Source organism: Ictidomys tridecemlineatus (genome assembly GCF_052094955.1).
Source record: "Ictidomys tridecemlineatus isolate mIctTri1 chromosome 12 unlocalized genomic scaffold, mIctTri1.hap1 SUPER_12_unloc_2, whole genome shotgun sequence".
Taxonomy (NCBI): Eukaryota; Metazoa; Chordata; class Mammalia; order Rodentia; family Sciuridae; genus Ictidomys; species Ictidomys tridecemlineatus.
The window spans coordinates 203,162-228,656 of NW_027520960.1; the positions used below are offsets into that span (position 1 = coordinate 203,162).

The following is a 25,495-nucleotide window of genomic DNA, read 5'->3' on the forward strand; positions in this document are numbered from 1 at the left end:
GATAGGGCAAAGGGTAGGGAGGGTAAGGGAGAGGACAGGGTGGTAGGAAAGATGGTGGAATGAGATGGCCATCATTACCCCGAGTACATGCATGAAGACATGGATGGTGACTCTGCGATGTGTACAACCAGAGACGTGAAAAGTTGTGCTTTATATGGGTAATATGAATTATAATGCACTCTGCTGTCAGGTATAACAAATTACAATAAATAAAAAACAACAACAACAACAAAAGAACTTTTGAGGCCCGATTATGTCATGGCCCAGGCTATGTGGGCAGTGAACAAACAGACTCCATTTTGCCCTGAGCCTCCACGTCATGTTAGAAAGCCTTCTCCCAGGGAAAACCCTGCCTCTGCGCCTGTCAACAGTTGCCTAGCATAGCATGTTTGCCAACACAAAATGGCGATTCTTACACAATGTAAAAGTGTTCTCTCTTGAGTTCCCGTCTTCCCTGGACCATGTGCCCTGGCAGACACTGACTCTCTAGACGTTGGTGACCATTCTGTAACTTGTAAACAACTAGGGACCTTTTGGCCACTCCCTTTTCTGCTTAGGATTTTAGATCTCATGACGTTTGTTTATGGTTTTGAATCATATCAACAGCCACTTCTACTTTAAGATGGTTTTGGACTATAAAAGGTGTACTCAGACCCCGAGAGGGTCGAAGGGTGTAGACCTGCAGCCTGCCCTTGGCCTGCCCGCTGGTGGATCTGGACCACAGGCTGGTGAATAAAGTTTCCATTCCCGGCTTAGAGATTGACTGAGTGATTTATTGCAATCCCACCTCAACATTTACAGGTCCCTTTGAAAGGATAAAAGAAACTGAAGTTAAAATGTAAAGGACCAGGTATTGTAGAGTTTCTAAGCTGCAAAGCCTGAGTTAAAATGTAAAGGAACAGGTATTGTTAAGTTTCTATGCTACACTCAAAGCCTGAAATTCCTGTAGCTGTTAGGACAATTCCCGGGACTGCCCATTAAATAATCCTCCCTGACCACTTAGTTGTTTAACAACTTGGACCCTGTGCAGCTAGGCATGTAGGCACCTCAGGGCCCAAACCAATCAGTTTGAATGTATCCCCCTCCTTAGGAGTGACCTATCACTCCCGCCCGACCTGTTCCCGCCAATGAATGTACTAATCATGTTTGAGAGTCGTTGTTTGATTTTCCCGCACCTCATGATGATTTGCTCTGATGTATGCAAAGCCCCCACCCTCCCCAAAAAGTGTACTTAAGCACTGCTCAACCCCTGCTCCGGGCTCTTGGCCGCTGTCCCTTCTTGAGTGAGCCTGGAGCCCCAGTGCACTGGATCCTCAATAAATCCCCTTTTGCTGTTGCATGAGTCGGTCTCTTGGTGGTCTCTTCCTCCATCGTTCGCCAGACCCTTACACCTTTGTAGGAGTGGGAGTGGGTCACACCTGGTTATGGAAGGGGACAAAGCACCCCACCAGCCAGTGCTTCATTCCAAGGTTCCGAGGTGCTCCACCTTAAACAGAGCTGATGACTTTAAAAAAATCGAATAAATTAAGAGATGGACCAAGGCTTAATCAAGCAACTCATTTCAACCTCTCCAGAAATGGAAGGCACGAGAGTATGCAAATCCAGTGTTAATCTGCACTCGGCTAAAGCATTGTTGGGCAGCTTGCTTTCTATGCAAATAGGACCCAGAGTGAACAGAACCGGTGACTTTCCAAGGCTGGGCTTGTTTTCTTCGTAAATTGATTTTTACCTCAAAAGACTTGAAATTTCTCACAAATAGCTCACGTGCACACCCCCGCACTGCAGTATTTTTGGTCTGGATTTATTTCATCCATTTCTGAATCAAGAATTCCCTTTAGACCTGCCCAGGACCCTGGAATGCCAGACATGGCGTCCCCCCAGCCCCAGCATGACCACGGTGGCAGGGTGGGAAATTGCGGGAGATGGCACCAAGAGCCACGGAGGCTTAAAAGCCACCTCCCCAAGAGTGCTCAAGCACGAGACTGTACATTTCATATGCAGATCTGGCTCGTCTTTGAGAGTAAGTGGACACTTAACTCCAGAGCCTTTTTGCAATTCCCTGTTACCTGCAGGGAATCAGCCGTCAGTAAAGTCAAACCCACTTCCTGAACAAAGAGTTCCGGAAAACTTTCCTTTTAGCGAGGCAGTGGACTCACCAGGCTCCTAAGCGCTGCTGAAAGATTCCAGTTTGGACCCAGCTCTTGGGAGGCTGAGCGCCCCCTCCTTGGGCCCCACAGGGCTGTGCTGCAGAACCTGGGAAAGCAGGCACACCCTGGCCTCCAGCTCAGCAGCCAGGGGCTGGTGGTGTGAAGGAGGAAAGAACCGGAGGAAAAGGGGGCCATGCTTCCAGATGCCGGTGCAGAAAGAGACCTTCTGGGTAGGACCCAAAGCACAGGCAACAAGCAAAACTCGACAAATGGTGCTACGTCCAACTAAAAGGCTCCCGCACCACACAGGACACAGTCAGCAGTGAGAAGAAATGACCTGGAAAACGAGAGGAAGTCTTGCCTGCCATGATCGGCCAGCGGGTCAGTGACAGAATCTGCAAGGAACCCAGGGCCTCGTGACAGAAACCCAGGCAGTCCCATTTAAAAAAAGGGGAAATGATCTGAGTGGAACTCTTCTCCAAAGAAGAAACACAAACAGCGACTTGTGCACAGAAAAGTGATGGGTGTGGTTGTCCACAGGGAATGCAAAATGAAATTCCAACCAGGACAGGGCCATGGAAATACAGCACCCGAAAAGCCCCTGGGTCCATGTATGAAGGCATGAATGGTGTGGCTGGACTTCGTGTCCAACCAGAGAAATGAAAACTTGGGCTCCGTTTGTGTACTACGAGTTGAAAGACATCCTGTCCTCATGTAGAACCAGCTGGAACAAGTAAATGAATGCATTTTAAAATGTGAATTTTAAAAAAAAACAAACCACAAAAAAACAACAAATACTGGCAAGGGTGTGGAGAAGAGGGACCCTCGGGCACTGCTGATAGGAGTAGCAGTCGGTACAGCTTGGAGTTTCCTGGGAACTCTAAGACAGCCTGCCTCCTGGTCCAGCCAACCCACGCCTGGGTGGGAATCTAAAGGAAAGAAAAATCAGAATGCAAAAGAAACACTTGCCTGTGTTTATGGCAGCCTCATCCGCGGTTGCTAAGTTAAGGAACTGGTCCAGGTCCCCGTCAACAGATGGATAGACAGGAAAATTCAGGGGATACATGCACAATGGAGTACTATTCAGCCACAAAGAAGAACAAAGTCCTGTCATTTACAGCAAACTCGATGGAGCTGGAGGACATTAAGTGAAGTGAGCCAGAACAGAAAGGTGAACACTGAAGAAGCATCGGCCTCCAAGTGGGAAAGTGGTGGCCAGGGCCTGGGAAGGGTGCTGGGGTGGGGTGGAAAGAGTGTGGCTGGCTTTGATCAGTGCACACTGTACACATGTCTGGAATTGTCACCCAGAGCCCCAGTCACCAGAACTCAGTCATCCAGAACCCAGAACCCAGCCATGTAGAACCCCAGTCACCAGAACCCATTCACCCAGAACCCCAATCACCCAGAACCCCAGTCCACAGAACCCAGTCACCTAGAACCCAGTCACCCAGAACCCAGAACCCAGAACCCAGTCACCAGAACCCAGTCACCCGGAACCCAGAACCAAGCTATGTAGAACCCCAGTCACCCAGAACCCAGTCACCCAGAACCCAGTACCCAGAACCTCAGTCACCAGAACCCCAGTCACCCAGAACCCAGTCACCCAGAACCCCAGTCACCCAGAACCTAGAACCCAGTCACAGAGAACCCAGTCACACAGAACCCAGAACCCAGCCATGTAGAACCCCAGTCACCAGAACCCAGTCACCCAGAACCCAGTCACCCAGAACCCAGTCACCCAGAACCTCAGTCACCAGAACCCCAGTCACCCAGAACCCCAGTCACCCAGAACCCAGAACCCAGTCACCCAGAACCCAGAAACCAGTCACCAGAACCCAGTCACACAGAACCCAGAACCCAGCCATGTAGAACCCCAGTCACCAGAACCCAGTCACCCAGAACCCAGAACCCAGTCACCCAGAACCCAGTCACCCAGAACCCAGAACCCAGAACCCAGTCACACAGAATCCCAGTCACCCAGAACCCAGTCACCCAGAACCCAGAACCCAGTCACCCAGAACCCAGTCACCCAGAACCTAGAACCCAGTCACCCAGTCACCCAGAACCCAGTCACCCAGAACCCAGAACCCAGAACCCAGAACCCAGTCACCCAGAACCCAGAACCCAGTCACCAGAACCCAGTCACACAGAACCCAGAACCCAGCCATGTAGAACCCCAGTCACCAGAACCCAGTCACCCAGAACCCAGTCACCCAGAACCCAGAACCCAGAACCCAATCACCCAGAACCCAGTCCCCCAGAACCCAGTCACCCAGAACCCAGAACCCAGAACCCAGAACCCAGAATCCCAGTCACCCAGAACCCAGTCACCCAGAACCCAGAACCCAGTCACCCAGAACCCAGTCACCCAGAACCCAGTCACACAGAACCCAGAACCCAGTCACCCAGAACCCAGTCACCCAGAACCCAGAACCCAGTCACCCAGAACCCAGTCACCCAGAATCCCAGTCACCCAGAACCCAGTCACCAGAACCCAAAACCCAGAACCCAGTCACCCAAACCCAGAACCCAGTCCACAGAACCCAGTCACAAGAACCCAGTCACCCAGAACCCAGAACCCAGTCACCCAGAACCCAGTCACACAGAACCCAGAACCCAGTCACCCAGAACCCAGAACCCAGCCACGTAGAACCCCAGTCACCAGAACCTAGTCACCCAAAACCCAAAACCCAGTCACCCAGAACCCAGTCACCCAGTCACCCAGAACCCAGCCACGTAGAACCCCAGTCACCCAGAACCCAGTCACCCAGAACCCAGCCACGTAGAACCCCAGTCACCAGAACCTAGTCACCCAGAACCCAGAACCCAGTCACACAGAACCCAGAACCCAGAACCCAGAACCCAGTCACATAGTGCCCCAGTTGTGGACACCGCACCGCCCAGCTTCCCGTGCCAGCCTCTGCGCTGTGTGCCACCCGCAGCGCCAGGCTCCGGAGACGCAGGGCCAGGCAGAGGTGCACCGTGCGGGCTGCGGTTGTCTCTGCCTCTGGCCCAGAGTGGAGGTCACAGCCCTGGGCAGGAAGGCTCCTGGGGCAGGAGAGCGGGTCATTGGAGGAAGCAGCCTCTGGACAGAGCCTTACGGGTGCCGAAGAGGCGGTGAGGAGAGGGAACAGGTCAGGACAGCCCTTGCCGGCAGGGGACGGCAGTGACAGTGTGGGAAGCAGCACGCACACAGTGCCAGCTTGCCCGGGCGCTGGGGAGCAGGGCCCCTCCAGGGAGAAATATGCATCATACAGCCCTTCCTCCTGCTCCCGGACTCCTCACAAAGGCCCGACCTGGGCCCTGGGGACATGGAGGCCAGGGCAGCAGGGGCAGAGCTGGGAGAAGGCCAGGTGGGCCGGGGCCAGGGCGACGGGACAGCTCGCAGGCCTGGGCAGTCTGAGGGCAGAGCCACGGGACGCTGCTGGCAGGAGAAGGTCACAGTCGGACTGTGCTGGACCCATAGTCCTGGAAGGCCTGGCTCCCCCAAATCGTCCCTGACCTGCCAGACACGGTGCCACCAAAGGCTGTGGCAGGCACTCAGCTCCCAGGGAGGGAGGGAGGCAGGCCCTGGCCTGACCACGAGAGAGAACTGGGGCTGCCAGAGCCGAGGCTTGGTGAGGTGGGCGGGTGAGGTGGGCAGCTAAGGGAGGCAGAGGAGGCAGGCAGGTGAGTGAGTGGGTGAGGGCAGTGGTGAGGAGGCAGGGAGCTGGCAGGGAGATGAGTGAGGCTGGCAGGGGAGGCTGGCAGGGGAGGTGAGTGGTGAGGAGGCAGGGAGGTGGCAGGGAGGTGGCAGGGAGCTGGACTTTGCGAGACAACAGCAGGCGTGACAGAACCCACCCAGCGGATAGAGTGTGGCCCTGACGTGGCGCACCTGGGGTGGGAGGAGGATGCCCAGCACCATGCTGGGTCTGGGAGAGAAGCATCTGCCTTGGCAACAGGCGCCCACAGCGCACCTCACGTCCTGCAGGCGCACAGCAGGGCCCCTGCTGTCCTCCTGGCCGAGGGACTCCTCTGGATGTGATGGCCACAGACCCAGACCTGCCCTACCCATCAGGGCCCTCCCAGGGAGCAGGAGTGTCCAGTCGTCCCCACCAAGGCAGGAGAGGACGAGGACCGTGAGGGCTCAGGACAGACGGGACCAGCGGAGCCACGGGAGGCGCCAGGCAGCCCAGCGGGTTAAAGTCACGGCTGACGGGAAGGAGCTGATCTGGGCCTCTCCTGCACCCCCCGGGGTCCTGGCGGGAATCTCAAGCTCTGGAGCCCCCAACCCCGACCCAGGGACCCAGAGTCCCCCACCCAGCCTCCCAGCCTTCCCAGCGGGTCCACTCGTGACTGAATCACAACACACTCCCCGGCAGAAGGACTTCCCCAGACCGTGAAGCCCCGTTGCTGTGTCCTCAGATCCTGCACCTGGGGCCAAGAGAGGGGACCTCACAGAACTCAGCACATTTTGCAACAGAGCCGGCGGGCTGGGGCGAGGAGTAGGGCAGTCGGCCAGACATGTCTCCTGTGGCTCCTGTCAGACACGCGGCAGCGTCTGCTGCTGTCATGCGGCACCGTGTCTTGCTGGTGAAGGCCACTGTGGTCATGTCTCTGCTCAGAACACGCGTCAAGCACGACGTTCTGGGAGCCATGGTCATGGTCGAGTCAGGACGGAGAGGGACGTGCTTTCGTCCCCAGCCCTGGCTGGAGGTCTGCCCAGACTGCGCACGGAGAAGCAGACCACCAATGCAGCGTTGGAGAGGCAGCAGCGAAGGTCAGCGCTGTCCATGGTGGCCTGGCAGCCACAGGGAAAGCCCAGGGAAACGGCGGTCAACTCTGGCCCAGATGAGAGGGCCTGTCCAGGCAGCGACCCGAGCCCAGCACCGATGCCTTCTGTCCAAAGATTAAGGACACCAAACCCAGCGCTTGGAACACCCATCCTCGGCAACAGGGGACAAGCCCAGGTGCGGACAGTAAGCCCCCAGAGACCGCGACGGGGCCATGCACAGAGCTCCTCAGAGACAAAGGCGCAGTCTCTGGGCATCGCCCGCCGCGTGCATGGCCAGAGCCCACGCACTTCAGTAAAGACCCAAACAGGGCTCTTCACGGAATCAACGATCCTGCTCTGAGAGCCACGAGGAAGAAGGGAGAGTTGGGAACATGGAGGGCCTCCAAACACCAGGCAACGAAGCGGGGTGCTCCCTGGGACAGGTGGACAGGTGGTCCAGTCCTCAGGCACAGAAGGAACGCAGACCGCCACCCCCAGGACAGGGACTGCCACAGAGCAGCGAGGAGGCCACGGACCCACCAGGTCAGGGTGAATGGCGACAATGGAGAAAATGATGGAATTTCATTGATGGGTCACTGCTGCATGTCACCTCCTGGGGACAAAACGAGACAGCGAGCCCTTCACTGCCCTGACTCACGTGGATCAGGAAAACAGCCGCAGAACAAAGCTCTGCAAAAGCCAAACGTCACTTTATTTCTGGGGAGCACGGAGCTGGAGGGCCGGCTGGTGTGGCCTGAGGGTGTCCCCAGGACCCCAGGTCCTGGACTCTGGCTTCCTCTCATGCCATGGGATGTCCCTCTGACACACGCTACCCCCATGAAGTCACGCACTCCTAAGCCACCTGATGGACTGCCCAGCCTTGGGCTTTCCTCCTCCAAACCTGAGAACGGAATAGACTTTCTTCTCTGATACTTTGTTACAGCTGCAGGAAATGGGCTAAGCCAGCGCAGGAATGAGCAATCCTCTAACGGCCTTCTCAAGGTGGCCGGGCCTCTTGTCCAGTCCCAGATACGCTGGCAGGCAGCCTCCCTCTGGTAGAGCATGGACCACCCTGGAGGACCAGGGAATGCTCAGAGAGCTGCTCCTGAGAGCAAAGGAAGTTACCAGACAGGGCTGCTCTCCAAACCTGCGATCGGATGGCCCCAAACTTACAGAGGGGACAGGGGTGGCAAAGCGACCCAACCCAGGGGGCAGGGGGCAGAAACAGTGGGAGAAGAGCCCCTCTGTCACATGCACATGTGAGCGCACACACATGCGTGCGCACACACACACACACACACACACACACACACACACACACCCCTCAGGCAGATCCCAGAGGTATGAGAGTTGGTAGCAGAATCTCTAGTGAAACAAAGAGGGTCATGCCACACAGAGAAGAAGTGTTTTTAAATGAGACGCAAGAGGAAAATCATTGAGAAGAAATGGATACATTGACGACATTAGAATACGAGGCTTCTGGAAAGATTCTCTTACAAAACGAGACAGTGTAATAAAAAAACCACAGCTTGACCTTTGTCTCTGTCTGTCCACTCCAGCTGCCATGACCGGGGCTGCGGACCCATGCCCAGACCTCAGGCAGTCACAGTCCTGTCTCTTCTCTGTGCTTGACCTGGGGAGACAGTAAGTCCCTCTCGTAAGGACACAGTGCTGTCACGCAGGCCCACTGTCACATCCTCATTCCACTTCAGTCTTTCCTCAGAGGCCTCATCTCCAAACACGGCCATCCTGGAGGTCCCAGCTTCACCATGTGGCTTTGGGGACAGGGGCACTCGGTCCATGACACAGGTAACCATCTCCCAGCCAATATCCAGGCTGAGTAGGAGGCCACGTTGGCAAGGCCTGAAGAGGGGTCCACTCTGGGGCAAGGGAGATACGGGGTCAAGGGAAACCCCAGGTCTCTGGCACAAGCCACCGTGGACGGAGGTGCCCTTCCCCCCACGTGTGCAGTCACACGCTCTTACACACCATGTATATTAAAATACACGTTTACACTCACATGTGCACCACATGTGCACACCTAGATAACACGTGGGTTGCACGCACACCGATATGTGCGTACATGTCACACATGTGCATTCACTCACAGTGCGTGTGCACACACTCATAAGGCATGTTTATACTCGCCCTCCACACACCCCACGTTGACCCACAGTCCACATGTGCATACATGTATGTCCTGCACATGGCCACACACACCTTTCCCCTCCCTAGGGACAGAGGCAGGCCTCCTGTGGGGGTGGGGGACGCTGACTGTTTTGGACGTGGTGACATGTTGAGACACAGAGTATCTGTGGGTCACCCTGGAGAGGTTAGGGACAGGCCACAGAGACGCTGGGGGCCAGAAGCCCACCCAGTACTTTGGAGCTGAGGTCGGGGATGGTTGGCCTCCGGGTATATGACACCGTTCAGGAAAGAGGTGGAGGGACTCTGAGGCCCAGGCAGCTGGCAGGGATTCCTTTGTCCCCCAGCCATGTGACCGCTGGCCAGGAGTCCCTGTGGGCTGGAGCCCCGGGCAGTGGCTCTTGTTCCCTGTGCTTCCCTGGCTCCAGGCTCCAGGTGCACCCCCTAGGACTCAGCCTCGGCCCACTTGGCTCTGTTCTGGGTGACGTTGGGCACAGTTGGTCACAGGCCCTCTGCTCCCTGCCCCGCGGACCTCCCGAGGCTGCTGTGAAACATGGGAGGACACGGGCAGTGAAAGGCTGACCCTGTCCCGGGCTCAGCCTCCGTATGAGCGCCTGCTGGGGGCAGGGATCTCCCTGGGCCTGAGAGGGGAGGCCCCGGGTGAGGATGGCACTCCAGGCCTCACAGCCCTAAGGGACTGAGGCAGAGCTGTTGGCACCTGTCTACATCTGGGCCAGCGAATGCCTTGTAAAATGCAGACCCACGAGCTGTTGTGGTGATTTTATCCCAGGGCTCTCAGATTTCTGACCTCTTTCTCACACCATTCTGTGGACACCATCCTTTGCTCCCCTCGGTGTGCAGACCCCACGGTCACTGGATTCTGTATTCCACCAGAGCTCTCATACAGTCCATCATCCCGCAGACGGTGTGGGTATTAGACTGGGGCTTGGTGGAGGATCCCAGAGCTTCTGAGCAAATGGGTGGTGGGATCCAGGACAATGCAGCAGAACGGGGGGCACTGACGCGTCCCCCTCAGTCTCCAGCTGGCTGGATGCCTGGCAAAGAAGCCGACTCCCACGGGGGCCAGCTGCTCAGGACCCTCCCATCATCGGGGCCTTACAAAACCACGGTGGCTCAGCTGGCCCCGGGCTGGGCTGGCTGAAGGCTGGACTCACCAGGACGTCCGTGGAAATGAAGCTGGGCGTCCTCACAGCTGGCCTCTTCCACTGAGTCTTCTGTCAACAGAACCTTGACCCTGGGCCTGGGGGTTGGTGGAGGAGGCCACTGGGCCTGGGGGTTGGTGGAGAGGCCACAGGCCCTGGGGACCCGGCCAGAAGGAAGCTGAGCCTGGGCTCACTCTTGTGTTAATGGGCGATTCCACAATTACAGCCACTTCTCCACCTGGTTTGGTTATGGCTGGTGCCACAGAAGCCACAGTCCAGGGGACTTCGACCACGCATCTGGGGGCTGGAGGTTTGGTATCGAGGTGCAGCAGACGGGCGTCTCTGGGGTCCCTCCTGGGCTTGCGGTGCCGTCTTCTCCCTGGGTCCTCACGTGGTCTTTCCCGTGTGTGCTAATCCCGTCTTTTAAGGTCATCGGTCCTGCAGGAGAGGGCCACACCGCAGACCTCATTACCGTTTGTGGCCCTGGCCTCCAAACACAGTCACGTTCTGAGGACAAGGAGAGGGCGCTATGGGGACCAGCTGCCCGGGTCAGAGCTGCTCTCAGAACCAGGGACTCGGGCCTCTCGTCCTCCTCCCCATACCCTGCCCGGCCCCTCCACGTCAATGACTGAAGACACGCTGCGGTGGGGCCGGCCTGCGTGCGCCTCTCCCGGGGCTGGGGCTAAGGGGCAGCTCGGCCATTTCTCTTCCCCTCCGTCCTCTAACCCCAGAGACTGCAGATGCAGCAAGTCTGAAGGTGCTTGGAATATTTGAAAAATGGCCCCCTGGAAGCCAGAGGGGGGGAAAGGCCAGGGAGTGGCGGGTAGAAGGAGCACAAATTTCGATAGGTCACCCTTCATGCGCTCTGAGTTATTGGGCTGCTCCTTCTGTAATTTCCTCCCTGGTGACAGCCGGAGCCTTTCCCCGGGTGAGGCTTTCCCATAAATCTGGGTGGCGCAGACTCTGGTCCCATCATGCCAGGACCTGGGGAACCACCCTTGCTGGCCACCTGGAGTCCCGGAGACCTGTCCTAAGACAGGACCCTTGGGGGAGAAGGCAGGAACTGGCCTGCCCCCCAGTTCTCCCAAAGTGAGCCGAGCGCCTGTCGCCACCTCAGCCTGGAAACCCACACGTCACCTGCCAGCGACCTGGGAACCCACCAGAATGTTCCTTCCCCTTGATCCAGTGGGCCCCTGATGGCTCCAGGCTTCTAGCCACGGCTGGGCTCTTGTGGTGGCCGGCTACGCCCGGGAGGGCTAGCCAAATCCCAGGAGCCCAGGAGCCCTGTTTCACGAGGATGGAAAATGTTCCCTGCACTCGGCAACCAGCACGGGGTCGGGATCTCTGCTGCAGGAACCAGGGCAGAGACCAACTATCCAACAAAAGGCTCGCCTGGCCCCTGACACTCAGGGAGTGACAAGTGAGGTGCAGTGTGACAGGAACTGGGGACAGAGATGTACGCACAGATGCATTTCTTATTTCACAGAGATCTTGTGAGATTAAAAGCTGAAAACCCAACTCGACACCAGACTGCAAAGCTCCCAGTCCCTTCCTGGCTGGTGTCACAATTCTCTGCCAGAGATGAGCCCTGGAACATCCTCAGCCGTCCCCAGGCTGCACGATACAGGCAGGACCTGCTCCTCTAAAGGGTGCACCCAGCACAGAGGGCACAGAGGGCTCAGAGGACTCAGAGGGCTCAGAGGGCACAGAGGGTGCAGAGTTGGCCCCATCTGCAGAGCCGCGCCGTGCACATCCTGACTGCAGAGAGCACAGCATGTCAAGGGGCAGCCCCTGCTCTGCAGCGTGGGGACCGGGCAAGGACCACAGGGCACTTGGCAGTGCACCAGTGCAAAAGGCTGGACTTTTTCAACATAACTAAATAGTACCGAATGTGGACAGTTGGTTTTGCTCACAAGGCACAATTGCTGTGTCTACGGTGAAGTTCCTGGAAACAAAGGCACACGACAGCCCGCGGCTCTCTCAGCAGCCAGAGAAGTCACATCAGGACTGCCCAGCCCACCCTGCCACGAGCCCAGCACCGGGCACACAGCACGGAACTCCAGGCACAAGGCTCTCCGGCACCACTGCTCCTCTGCAGGGGCAGGAGTGAGACGTCTGTGCATCGAGCAGCAGGGTCTCCCGCACACACCAGGTGTGTGCACAAGTGTATCATGTGGTGTTTACACGTGTGCAGTCACACATACTTACACACCATGTGTATTAAAATACAAGTTTATGCTCATACACACCACGTGTGCATACCTAGATAACACGTGGGTTGCACACACACTGATATGTGCACACATGTCACACATGTACATTCACACACAGCATGTGCCCACACATGCATAAGGCATGTTTATACTCACACTGCACATACACCCCACGTTTATCCACAGACCACATATGCATACATGTATATCCTACCCATGGCCACACGCACTGTACGCACCTGTGCACACACGTGTGTAACACAATGCACACACATCGACACCCACACCATGTGCACACTCACACTGCACGGTATAGTTTTACACACACACATCATGGCAGGATGCACACCATGCTGGGTGAACACTCACCGTGCACGTTGGCACAGTGCACACACCCACCTTACATGCACTTTCACACCTTCCTCACACCTCCGTCATCACACCCAGCATCTCTCACTCCTACCGACACACCAGGCTGTCACACACACATACACTGCCTCACACCCACCCACACTTCACTCCACACACGCCCTCATTGACACTTCCCGAGACTGCCGAGACCCAGAGGGCCCGCACACCCGCCTGCTCACCCACAGCCCTCACACCTGGCACTCTCCTCTCCTCCCATTCCTGCTGCACACACTCACGCCGGCTCTCACACATGCTCACGGCCTCTCACCATCACACGTGCAGAGCTGAGCCGTGTGTGCAGATCAAAGGAGTGATCATGGCTGATGGACGGGGTCAGGTGAACAGGGTCACCCTGAGCAGGGGACACGCACTGTCTAGGCTTCGGTTTGGGGGGACAATGATGCCAGAGGCCAATTGGGTAGAGGCCTTTTGGTTCAGGAGCCCAGAGTGTCGATCCCTGTGCCCTCGTTCCTAGGGCTGGTCAGGGGACAGACCCGGGACCAGAGCGGGCCGGCTGCCCTTCTGATAGCAGGGCATCTGCTCTTCTCGTGGACGAAGCTTAGGGCTCTTGGTAAGACCTAAGTCCTCCGGAGCAGCCAGGTCACATCGTCACAGGGTCCTGCCCTCCACTGAGGCCCCCAGGATGGCTTTGCCTGCAGAGGACCTATGAGCGGCTCCCGTGGGTGCCAGCCCTGCTCCAGTCCTTGACCCAGGGCCAAGTCCCCCCACCCCTCCAGGGTGTTCCAGCATGTGCAGGAAATCAGTGCACAGGAGACGGGTGCAAACCACCTCTGGGGTTACTCCCGACAGCATAGAGCTGTGGGATGGAGCTCAGGGAGGCTGCCTCTGAGGGACAATGGACACTGACCAATCCAACAAGGGAGGAGCCATGGAGCCTTCCGGGGATGGTGCACAGGGAGGAGGGTAGAGCAAGGTCAAAGGCCCAGGGGCAGACTTCAGGAGATACCGCGCTGGAAGGGGGCAGGTGAAGCCTCTGGCCGGCTGGGGGCAACTCGGGTGATCACAAGGGGATTGGTAACTACTAGAGGCTCTAGTCACGGTCACCAGCACAGCCCAACACTGGAGCGGACGGCTCTGGAGGGGAAGGTGTGGGGTCTGTTCAGCAAGGGGTCCCTGCAGGGGTTGGGAGGGGTCCACGGAGCCTTCAGTGGGTTCCTGGCTTGGGACACACAGGAAATGGGGGGTAGACGCACACGTTGAAATATTCTCACTACACAGGACACTCCTGGCTGGGCTTGAGTCCCTGCGGCCAACCGCTGATGTCTGAGCGCCACTTCTCCGTTTTCCTATGACTTCCTGTAACCCTCTTCCAGAGGCACCCTGCCCAGGACCGTGGCCCCTCAGCCATGAGTCTCGACGCTGAGGTGGCCAGACGCCCAACGGCCTGCGCTGTCGACTTCTTGCCCAATCCTGGGCCAGCAGCATGGAAACAATTCCCCCAACAAAGATCAAATATTCAAAACCAGAGCGAAGGAGGAAAGGCAGGCTTTATTAAAACGCCTCTATCATCCAAACAGGCGCCTGCAGGACCTCTTTAGTAACTCATCCTCCTAGATGGAAATTATCACCCAAGGAAGAAGGCTAATAAAACTGGCGTCCCCATCAGTCAGCTTAATTCACAGCGTAGCGCTTTCCCCGGCCCATCACGGGCCGCGACTGACAGCCAGCTGAGCATCGCCGTTCCCCTGGAGAAGTGCCTCCAAGGGCGGGCAGCTCGGTGCAGCACTGGGCGCTGTCTCTTTCAAGTCGGGAAGTGCCTTGAGGAGCAGCCGGCGGGGAAGGCACCCTCCCGCCCTTCCTTCCAGACAGACTCGGGCTGCACATGGCTTCTCAAGGTCTCCCCAGGTGAGTGCTCCTCGCACACCTGCAGAGGGGGAGATGGGCTTTATAACGAGGCCCCTCTGCACACAGCCAGCAGCCCCTTCTTCCCAGTGGAGCCCTCCACCAGCCTGGGCTCCCTGAGCACCCTGCTGCCCCCCACCCACATCCTGCGGGGATGCAGCTCTGGGCACTGATGACCCGGGGCTCAGTTACCCAAGAAGGGCCAAGGTTGGGGGCCAGGCATGATGCCCGGGATGCACAGGCCAGATGAAAGACACAGTCCCAGGCTCGACCTAGAAACAGCAACGTCGACGCCCAGAGAAGCGTCTTCAGGACCAGACTCAGACCCAGGCCTGGCCTGGGGTGACGTGAGAGTCGGGTGGAACCTGAGGTCTCTGACGAATGGGACCCGAGGCCAGAGCGCGGGTCCCCGGGGGGGATAAGAAGAGAGTGTCGTCAACAGCTGCAGAGGGACCCTAAGTAGCCCCAGTCCCACCACAGTGGCATACTGGGCACCGACCTCCTGCTGCGGGGATGGACGGCTCCCAGGACTCCTGTTCAAACCACTCACTTCCCTCCCCATGTGTCAGTTCCTCCACCACCAGCCGAGGGGGAGGCGGCCCCAGTGTGCCCCCCTCCTGGGTCAGCCTTCAATGAAAGTGCTTTCTTTGTGCAGAACCGAGTGCTGCAGGCGTCCTGCAGGCGTCTGGTGCCTTGGGCAGCAGGCAAGCCCTGCTCCATATCAAAGGTACCCCAGACTGCGGGCTTCACCAGCAGAATGGGTCCTCGCCAGACTCTGGAGCCCTGTGGTCCCTGGTCAAGGTGTAGGCAGGTTGGGCCCTGTGAGCCCACGAGAAAGCGCCTGTCCCCGAGCCCCCCAGCTCTGCGTGTTGCTGGCCCTGCTACCTGTAGGGTCGCCACCCGGCCATGGCTGTCTTTACATGGTGTCCTCCCCGGGTGTGTGAGGGTCCTTCTCCCTCTGTGCCCTTTCCGTGTCAGAGAAGAATTGTGGACAGGAGAGAAGAGGACTCCAGGTGCCCACACAGAGGGGCTGCGCCCCACCCAGGGCAGCAGAGCCCTTCAGGGAGGGGGAGCGAGAGGCTCAGGGGTTGGTGGATGGAGACTTCTAGAAAGCACACGGCAGGGTGGGCGGGCAGGCTGCAGGCAAGGCAGAGCCACGGTCAAGGTCAGGGTGACCAGGACTCAGGGAAGGAGTGTGACTGGCGGCTGGTGGAGGATGGAGGCCTTGACCAAGACACTGGGTCCTCCTGGGCTGAGGCCGCCCTGGATGGGCCCAACCTGACATTACCAAGACCCTGTTTCCTTCTCCGAACAGCTGCAGGTCCAGGGAGCCAGGACTTCCGCCTCACGGGGGCTGCAAGCCACCCCACCCAAGAGAGAGCTCCTTTTCCTTTAAAATACCCATGGGGAGGACCTCTGCAGGTCAGGGCTGGACTCAGTCAGGGGCTGCTGTCCAGGGAAGCCATGCCCTTGTCCTGGGCCAGGGGGACTCAGAGGAGCGTGGCCCTGGCCTGGTTTCAGGGCGAAGCCGGAGCACACCTCTGCAGGGCTGTCCTCCCTGCAAGGAGCGGCTTCCACCAGTGACGGCTGGGCCTGGAGGGATGACCTCATGGCCTGGCTGCTGGGCTCTGCTCCTGTCTGCCGGCCCGGCCCCCCACGCCTGTGCCAAGCATGAGCTCCAAGGAAACCAAGGGACAGGGACGAAAGCCCTGGCTCCACGTCTTCCTGACCCTCCAGCTCGACGCCCTGAAGAGGCCTCCGCTGACCAAGCGCAGTTGACCTCAACTGAACTGGGCTGCGCAAGGCAGGGTGCCCCGGGCCGTGAGGGGCCCTGCTTCTCCATGTCACCTGCCTCCCACAACCCGTTCAGAGCTGGAGGCCAGGTTCCCTTCCTTGATGGACAGTTTCCCAGTGACCTAACCCGGGCGAGGCCAAGCTCTGAAACGGGAGGAGTGACGCATCTCTTCCCATTCTGCCTTCCGAGTCTGGGGAGGGAGAGTTCTATCTCAAAAGGGCTTTTTTCCCAGCTCCTGAGGGGTTAGTTGGAAACCTCAGGAAGTGACATTTTGTGGCTCCTCTAAAATGGAACAAAACCAGTGTGTGAGAGTGCAGGAGAAACGGAGAGGACGAGGGCACTTTATCAATTCCTTTTTAAAGACCTTCTGCAAGCAGCCAAGGGTTCTTCCAAATTGTGAGACAGAATGACCCTGAATCTTTGGAGGATAAAATTTTGGGCTCATTTGAGAAAAAATCCTCCACATGTTTGCACTGCCTGGTTTCTATGGGAACCTGCGAGGAGCCCCACGATGCCCGGGAGGGCTATTTTTATATGAAGCCCACCCTTCACGAAGGAAATGGACAGGGCAGGCGGGAGGCCGGGACGATCCTGGGATGAGGCTGAAAGATGGCGCATCTGCCCTCCAACAAGAGGCCAGTGTCACGGATCCCGCATGGGCAGGCAGACGGGGCGTCCCTTCTGTTTGCAAGAAGACTCTGAGCTGTGGTCACTGTGTGCCAATGCCCCTCAGCGAGGACCGCAGTCCCTAAGCTACACCTCCAATCTGGGATCTGCAGGTGGACAGGGACCCTGACTGCGGACAGGGACAGGTGAGGGCAGGAGGTTAGTTGTGGGCTCAGAGCCCTCAGGGAGGGTGCCCAGCTGACTGGGAACAGAGGGTCCCGTTTTAGGAACTGGTGCAACCCCCCCACACACAGCAGCCTGCCCTGGGCCTGCCCTGGTCACCTGACCTGGAGATGTCAACGCAGGCCCTTCCCTCTGAGAAAGGAAGAGAAGGAACTTGTGCAGACAGACAAAGGACACCAGCGACGGCCAGTGTGTGTGGCCAGCTGCAGCTGGCTCCCTGGTTCCTCCTACCCCCGCCGGGAACATGCCCTCCCGCAGCAGCCCAGCATCCGCCAGAGTAAATACCGTGGGTCTCTTCCAGGTCACATTTCCTCCAAAATAGACCTATTTTAAAAATAATAAGTGAATCAAACAGTAACAGGAAGCTGATGAGGCTAAATGTGAGCACCTGTTTTTTTCTCTCCTACACAAGAAACGAAAATAAACTCACTGTAATGAGAATCAAGTGCAGAAAATGGTGCCTCATTAATGGAGTGCCTGGCTGATTAGCCGCGCTCCCTAGATGTCTCTGTGTCTTCTCTACTGATTGACAGCGGAGGGAGAAGAAGGAAGGGGTTCCAGTCAGGGGCGACCGGCCAGGTGCTGGGCTCCATGGAGCACTGCCCCTGCTCAGCTCCCAGCACCCGGGACCCGTGGCCTCCAGCCCCGACTCTGCCCACCTGCTGCGGCCAGCAAGGGAAGGTGGCCGGGTGGGGCCGCAGTGTCTCAGTGACCGCTGCATGGCTGGGACCACAGAAGACTCCCCACGTCCTAATCCAGCACACACCCCTCCCAGGTGTCCCACTACGTGCTGGACACGGTCTTCCCGTGGCACCGTGAGCTCCACACAGGCGGGGGCTCAGAGCCTGGCCCCGGCCCCTTCCTCCCACGAATTCAGCAGCTGCTACGGCGGCTGCTATAGCAAGCACTTGGCCAGTTTTGGCTGGACATAGGGAACTTGTGTCAGATTCCCAGTGGGTTCGTGTCTATGGCTGCTGTAACCAAGTGCCCCAAAACAGTGGCACAAAGCAGCCCAAAGCTCTGGAGGTCAGAAGTCAGAGGTGGGTCCTGGTGGGCTACATTAGGGTGGGGCAGGCAGCCTCTCCTGGGGGCTCCGGGGCAGGACACAGCCCCCAGCCCTTGCAACGTCCAGTGGTGCCCACACCCTGGGCTCAGGGCCCTTCCTCCATCCAAAGGCAGCACACCCGCCCGTCTCTCCTGCCGCCCTCTTTCTGAGACTTTCCCGGGTTCCCTATTTCACTGTGAGCACCCTGAGGTTCTGCCGGACCACCCAGAGAATCCTGGATCATCTCCAGTTGCTGCATGAGGCAAGGTAGTCCTAGAATTAGGACTTGGGTGTCTTTGGAGGATCATTATCTACCGAGCAAATTTCTATCATCAGACCCAACTGGAGATTTTTGAGAGAAAGAAGAAGAGAACAATGTTGGCTTGGTGGCGTGGGCACCCTGTGCTGTCCCCATGAAGCAGGTATTTGATCAATAAATGTTTGTGACGGAGCCTTCCTCACCAACAGGACCTGCACAAAGTGACAGCACTGTGTCATCCCAGTGACCCCCCGTGGTAGCCGCCACCAGAGCTGCCATCACCGGCCAGCATTCAGGGACACTGTCAAACCCGCAAGGTGCTCTGCAACCGTGAGCTTCGGGGTCCGTGTTCCCTTTTGCAGAAGAGAAAATGGAAGGTCAAAGACCTGAGGCACACAGTCGAGCTCTACCCTCAATTGCCACGGTGTGTCACATGATCTACAGGGAAAGCCGCTCCTGCTCGGCCAGAAGCTCCCGGGGCTCCGAGAGGAGGTCAGCCACCTCGTGCTGCCTGACCCAGACTCAAAGTCTGCAGGTAAGAGCAGCAGCTCTGGCGCATTGGCGGCCCATAGAAGGGCATCATGCAAAGAAGGGCCAAAGGAGTTTCCCATGGGGACAGAGGGTGCGGACTCAAGAATTCCCACCCTCTGTCCCCTGTGCTGTCTCTAAGTCACTCCTTGACACGGCCCGCAGCTGCCGCACGCTTTGTCTCACGTCCACTGATGAGACCCCATCTACTGGAAAGTGCTGTAGAAAGTCCCTCCAGGCCTGGGGCCCTGACTTGCCAGTGGAGGTCAGTGACTGCAGGTACAGGTGGAGGTCAGAGTGCAACCTGGGGCGTCCTCTCCTGCATTGTTCCATCGGGGGCTGATCATCCCCGGGGCGGGGGGGGGAAGGAGAGGGCTGAGCAGGAGCTGCACCGCGCCTTTGGGTCCTGTTCTTCTGAGCCTGATGAGAACAACGGCTGGGCTTCCTGGGAGACAGAGAGAAGCCTTCTCCTCCTGCTTTCCCAGGGGCCCAGATTTTCTGATGGCACCTGCAGGAGGGAGAGCAGGGAGGGAACCCCAGATGAGGAAGCTGGCCTGGCTTGCCCACCCCGACCCGAGGTGGCACTGCCCGGGGCTGGGGGTTTCAGGCACCCACACGGAAGCCGCTATCTCACTGCAGAGGGAGCAACGCACTTCCAAGACAACGGCAGCCTGTGCTGACGCGGGCGTCTAGGGCATCGCAGTGGACGGTGACCCACAAGACAGCCCGCCCTCGGGAAGTGGCCCCTGCGGGGCAGGTCCCCAGGGTACATGAAAGGAGCAGGGGACATTGCAGGTCGATTCCCCAGGGTAATGGCTGAGGTCATTTCAAAGTCACCACCAAACCAGGCAGTTGACAACCCCCTGATTCATCGATTTGCTCATTTGCAGATGTGACCTGCTGGGGCCAGGCTTGATGCCAAGTGACCAGAGCACCAGCGCGTCAGGCCTGTCCAGCATATCTTAAAACACAGAACCCAGGTTCAGCATCATTTCCTGAGAGGATGAGCTCCAGCTGCAGGTATGCTCCAGGGGACGGGTCCTCGTCCACCAGAGTTGGTGCAGGTAGGATTTCGCAGGGGGCAAGTGGCTGGGCTTTGGCTGAGGCAGCCTCTACCTTTTTCCCTAAGTCAGATTCGCGGCTCAGCACAGCCTAACGCCGTTCAGTTGCCTGCAGATCCTCCCAGGATGGGGTTTTGGTTAAATGAGATTAAACTGATGGGATTTTTAGAAGGCCAAGGTGTGGCCACTGTTTCACTGGCCACTGATTCAGCCTCCGCTTGCTGCAAGTATGCCCATCAGTCCCCTTGGCATGGAGAACGGATGTCACACTGTGCTGAGCATGCATGGTGCAGGTACCTGGTACCCGTGCTGCTATCCCCCCTCCCACGTCCCCTGAAGTCAGGGCAGCACTGCCCCATGGCAGACTGTCTCCATAGGGCACTCAGCAGGGGCCCCTTGGCACAAATATTTCACCAATTTCCACGAAGTCATGGGTTTGGCTCTAAGTAGGTGGGACACGCTGATCTGTAACTGCAACCTCTACCAAGAGGGGCAGCATGCCCTGCTTGGGGATCCACCTCTCCCTGCCATGGCGGACACCCTCAGCAATCCGGCCGCTTCTGGCCAGCCCACAGCACTGACAGATCAAGTGTTTCTTTACCAGGCAGCAGCTGATTCATGGACTTCAAGACGGGAATTGGCTGACCACCTCTTCAGGTCAGTGCAGTCGGTCTGGTCAGCTTCACTGTGCCCCATGGGAAAGGCGGCCTGGCTGGCCTGTCCATGCAGCCTCGCTGGGTCCCACTGCAGCAGAGCCTCACACCCCATCTTCATTAGGCTGCCCAGCAGCCTGCTCTCAAGACGCAGGCAGGAAACCCCGACCTGTACTCATGGTGGCCTCGGGGTTGGACATGCACCATGCCCTGGTCCCCTCTGGCACCGGAGGCTGGCTCTCTGCAGCCTCAACCTCAGAGGGAGTCGACCCAGAGCCCCTGGAGTCAGGGGCTTGGAGAAGTGGCTCCTCCACATTCATTCAGCCCAGACACCTCCAGTGAGGAGGCCTAGGGTGATGGGGCTGGACTCCAGGACACTCGGCATCCAGTTCAGACTTGGAACTGTGCCTCCTCTCCAACGCTGCTCCCTCCTCGTCCGCACGCCCGTCGCTGCTCTTTGGAACACCTTTCCTTTGCCATATGTTACATGTATATCATTTACACACATCAGGGATTATCGACACTCAGACGGCGAAGACGGCCCTCCCCGGACCGGAAGAAGAAGCACGTGGTGGAGAGGAGACAAGGGCTCCGACAAAAGTCCACCTGAAGCCGAGAGTGACCCAGCACCAGGAGTGAGGGCCAGGGACTGACCGCCCAGTGCGCTTTCTGGATCTCTTCAACCCCCACGTCTTGAGGTTTGCCTCCAGGTATTTTATTCAGAATGAGCTTCAGGGGCCGCTTTCCAGTTCACAAATTCTTTCACTTCCACTTGGGGTTTAAAAAATGATTTTCCAATGATTCTATTTTTTATTCCTAGGATCCTTAATTTGGCTTCTTAAAATAATGGATCTATTTTTAGTTCATATCTAATTGATGATTTTTTTTTTTACTTCAAATAGAGAAGAGATACAGAAAATGAAATGAGCTTCCAACGTACACACGGAAAACAATAAGAACATAGCAAAGGAGCGACATTTGAAGACAGGTGGCCAGAAATCCTCGAGGTTGGACAAAGAATCAGGAGCTCTGAGTTAATGAGCAGACCAAGTGCTAGGCAGGAAGTGTGTCGATCACGATGACAGTTACAGTGCAGAAAGGAGGAAGAAAAGGCATTCCAAAAGAAGAGCAATGAGATGTGTGTGTGAGGACAAGGAGTGAGCAGCCTCGACGTGCCAGGAGGACTGTGGATATGGTCCTCGGAGTTCCCTGAAACTGCTGTTCAGGGGCAAGGGCAGAGGAGGTCCTCAGAGTTCAGAGAGGGGAACAAGCTTCCCCCTTGGAGATCATTAAGGAGAAAGCTGCTAGGGGACATAGTCCAGCCAGAAGATAAGTGACCGCAGGGGACAGAGCAGCCCGCTACAGACAATCCCAGGCAGAGGAATGGAGAAAAGGGTTGTGGCCAATCTATTGAACCCCTGACGAGAATTATTTATTTAAGAAAATTGAATCAAAATACGGGGTGAGACCAGCGAGAGAAGGAGGTAAAGATGAAATAACTTGAGACTGAATTAGGAAAATAAAACATTGTCATATCAACAGCTTGTGTTTATTGTGGTTTAGGGAAGAGGTGCCCCCCAAAAGCTCATGGAAGAGACAGTGAGGCCGGTTCCCAGGTGAGATGACTGGGTCAGGAGAGCCTTGACCTGTCAGTGGTTCATCCCCCATAGGATGGACTGGGTGTGGCTGAGCGAGGTGGGTCCCTGGGGGTGGCTTTGGGGTTTCTATATGGGTGAGCTGAGCTCAGTCTCTGTTTCCCCATCACCCTGGGAGCACTTCCCTCTGCCCCGCTCTCCGTCATGACGTGCCCAAGCCCTGAGGAGCAGAGCCGGCCACCTGTGGGTGGAACCTCTGAAAAGGCGAGCCTCAAATAGGTGTTTCCTCCTCTAAAATGGCCCTTGTCAGCATTCTCAGTCATAGTCGTGAAAATGCTGGGTAGAACCCTGTGTTGTAGTTGACTGAATACACGGGGAGAGGTAGTTCAATGGCTCCCAAACCAGAGCCAGACAGGATCACTAAAACTGCATCCCCGCGGCCAGAGCCACGGCAGGGAGACAACATGAGCAAGTACTGGGTAGAGCAGGGTCAATGCGGCCAAATGACCTTCCAAAGCCTCTGGAGTCTGTGTTACCTACTTAGATAATGCACGAACCTTCTATGTGCCCCTGGAGGGAGAAATGCTGGAATCCAAGTAGCCGAGAAAGTTGACAATAATTAGAAAAAGATTCACTAAACCATACTTCATGGATCACAGAACCAATCAGGGTGTCAATAACCAAATATCTAAAACTGCTGGGATGAAGTGCCACTTGGCATTAGAACTCCTGAGACATAGCTAAAGCAGCCCTTAAAAGTAAACTCATAGCTTTTGATGCATTTTTAAAATAAGGCTATAAAGCCGACCAGTTAATTATTTGATTTCAGAACCTTCTAAAACAGAGTGATCCATTAGAGAGAAAAAGGAAATAATAAATAAGGGCAGAAATTAACAAACAAAAGTCAGACAAACTGTGGACGATCCATAAAATCAAAGCTATTTCTTTGGAAACAAATGGAAAAAAAAATCGACTGAGTAGGAAGGTCAAGGTCAAGGGAATAAAATAGGAAGTGCAGGAACAGGAGGAGTATAGAAAGGGTTCACAGACGCATCAGGAACGCTAGGCATCGAGAACGTCATCAGTAGCTGTTTCTGGTAGTAAAATTGAAAACTTACACAGCATTGTAAGCAAAACCAAATTTATAAAAATCATTCGGATGCCAGGTTCTGGTGATTTTTTCAAAGAGAATTTTACGAAAGCTTCAATGAACAGAGAATTGTTTCCCTTACACAGCTTGTACCTGAGAATAGATAAAACAAACAAAATATCTGACTCGGTTTGACACTAGCATGATTTGAGATCAGGATTGAACAAGGACACTGTGAGACTAGAAAATCCCAGACCAACCTCACCAATAATCTAGGTGCAAAAAGACAAAAAAAGGTAAACCCTATTTCACAACGTAGTAACAAGTCCGGAGTCAAGCTTGTTTCTCCAGGTAGGTGACAGAGAACTGAGGGCACTGGGACTCTTGTTGATGAGGAGGCTCTGCCTTTAGGAGGATACAGGTGGCAAGTCCTCTGCAGGATTCAGTGTCCAGCACATGTAAGAAGCCAAGCAGGACAACAGCCAGGAACCAGAATCCGCTGGAAAACCCATAACAGAAGAGTGAAACCCTTCACTTAATAAAAAGGAACCAAACTGGCAAAGATGAGCTTGGTGATGGGACGTACATAATTTCTTCTCCTTACTGGATTCTACCTCTCGCCCTGTACAAAAGTAAACTCAAAATGGATCAAAGACCTTCATGTAAGACCTGACACTTTGAAATTGCTGGAAGAAAACAGGGGTAGCCTTTCAAGATGTAGGCACAGTAAACAATTTCCTGACTAGGACTCCAACAGCTCAGGATCTAAAAGCAAGAATTGACAAATGGAATCGCGTCAAATTAAAAAGCTTCTGCAGAGCCAGGGAGACAGTCCACAGAGTACAGAGAGAGCCTGCACGGGGAGGAAATCTCGCCAGCCCTTCGTCTGACAGAGGGTTGCTATCCAGAGGATACAAAGGATTCAAAAAGGCTGAAAAGAATGAGAGCGTGTAAGTGATCTGAGCTCCCATCTCAAAGGAGTACAAATGGCCAATAAATATAAATCAATCAATCAATCAATTAATCGTGTCCATCTACAACTAAAAAAAAATTTACAAAAGAGACACTTACACACCCATGTTCAATGCAGCACAATTCACAATAGCCAAGATATGGAATCAGCCTAATGTCCATCAACAGATGGATGGCTTTAAAAAAATATGGTATGCCGAGCACAGTGACCCACACCTGTAATCCCAGAGGCTCAGGAGGCTGATGCAGGAGGATAGAAAGTTCAAAGCCAGCCTCAGCAACTTAGCGAGGCCCTAAGCAGCTCAGCAAGACCTTGTCTGTAAATAGAATTTTAAAAAGGGTTATGGATGCCACTCCATGGCTAGGCATACCTGGCATCAACTCCCAGTATCATATGTATATGTATATGATGGGAATTGAACGAATACACACACACACACACAGTCACACACACACTCACATTTATATATATATGGAAACCTGCTGTTTGGGTCCCCTCTCACCCTGCGAGAGTCTTGCTCCTATTTCTATTCTTAAATAAATCTTACTCCTTTAACTCTTGCAAAAAAAAGTGGTAAATGTACAAAATGGAGTATGATTCAGCCACAAAGAATGAAATCCTGTCATTTTTTCAGAAAAACGGATAGGACTGGAGGAAGTCATATTAAGAAAACTTAACCTGAAACAGACAAATATCACATATTTTCTCTCATATGTGGGGAAAACGACAAGAAAACAGAAGAGAGAGTCTTGGGGAAGAGCGAGGGGACGGGAGGGGGTGAGAGGGCTGGAGGGAGGGTCATATACAGCTGTGGAAGCCACTGATTTGTGCAATCAATATGGCTGAATAATTGTAAGAAAAATAAGTGTCTGTAAGGGAAAATGCTACTGTGTTTATTTATATTTAAAATCGGATTCACACTGAATCTAATTAAAACTGATTTGTATGGAGA

General features: G+C 55.7%; 1 long non-coding RNA gene across 2 annotated transcripts in view; it reads right to left on the reverse strand.

Annotated features, from left to right (window-relative positions):
- Window positions 1–10,575: 10,575 nt before the first annotated feature.
- The window catches only part of LOC144372297 (uncharacterized), a 28,269-nt gene continuing 13,349 nt past the window's right edge, over window positions 10,576–25,495 (reverse strand). The window contains exon 6 of one of the 2 annotated variants that reach the window (XR_013432311.1): window positions 10,576–10,646. This is a non-coding gene — a long non-coding RNA (uncharacterized LOC144372297). Of the gene's footprint in view, window positions 10,647–14,322; window positions 14,718–25,495 lie in introns of those variants that run through there. The other variant, XR_013432310.1, reaches the window with a different exon arrangement.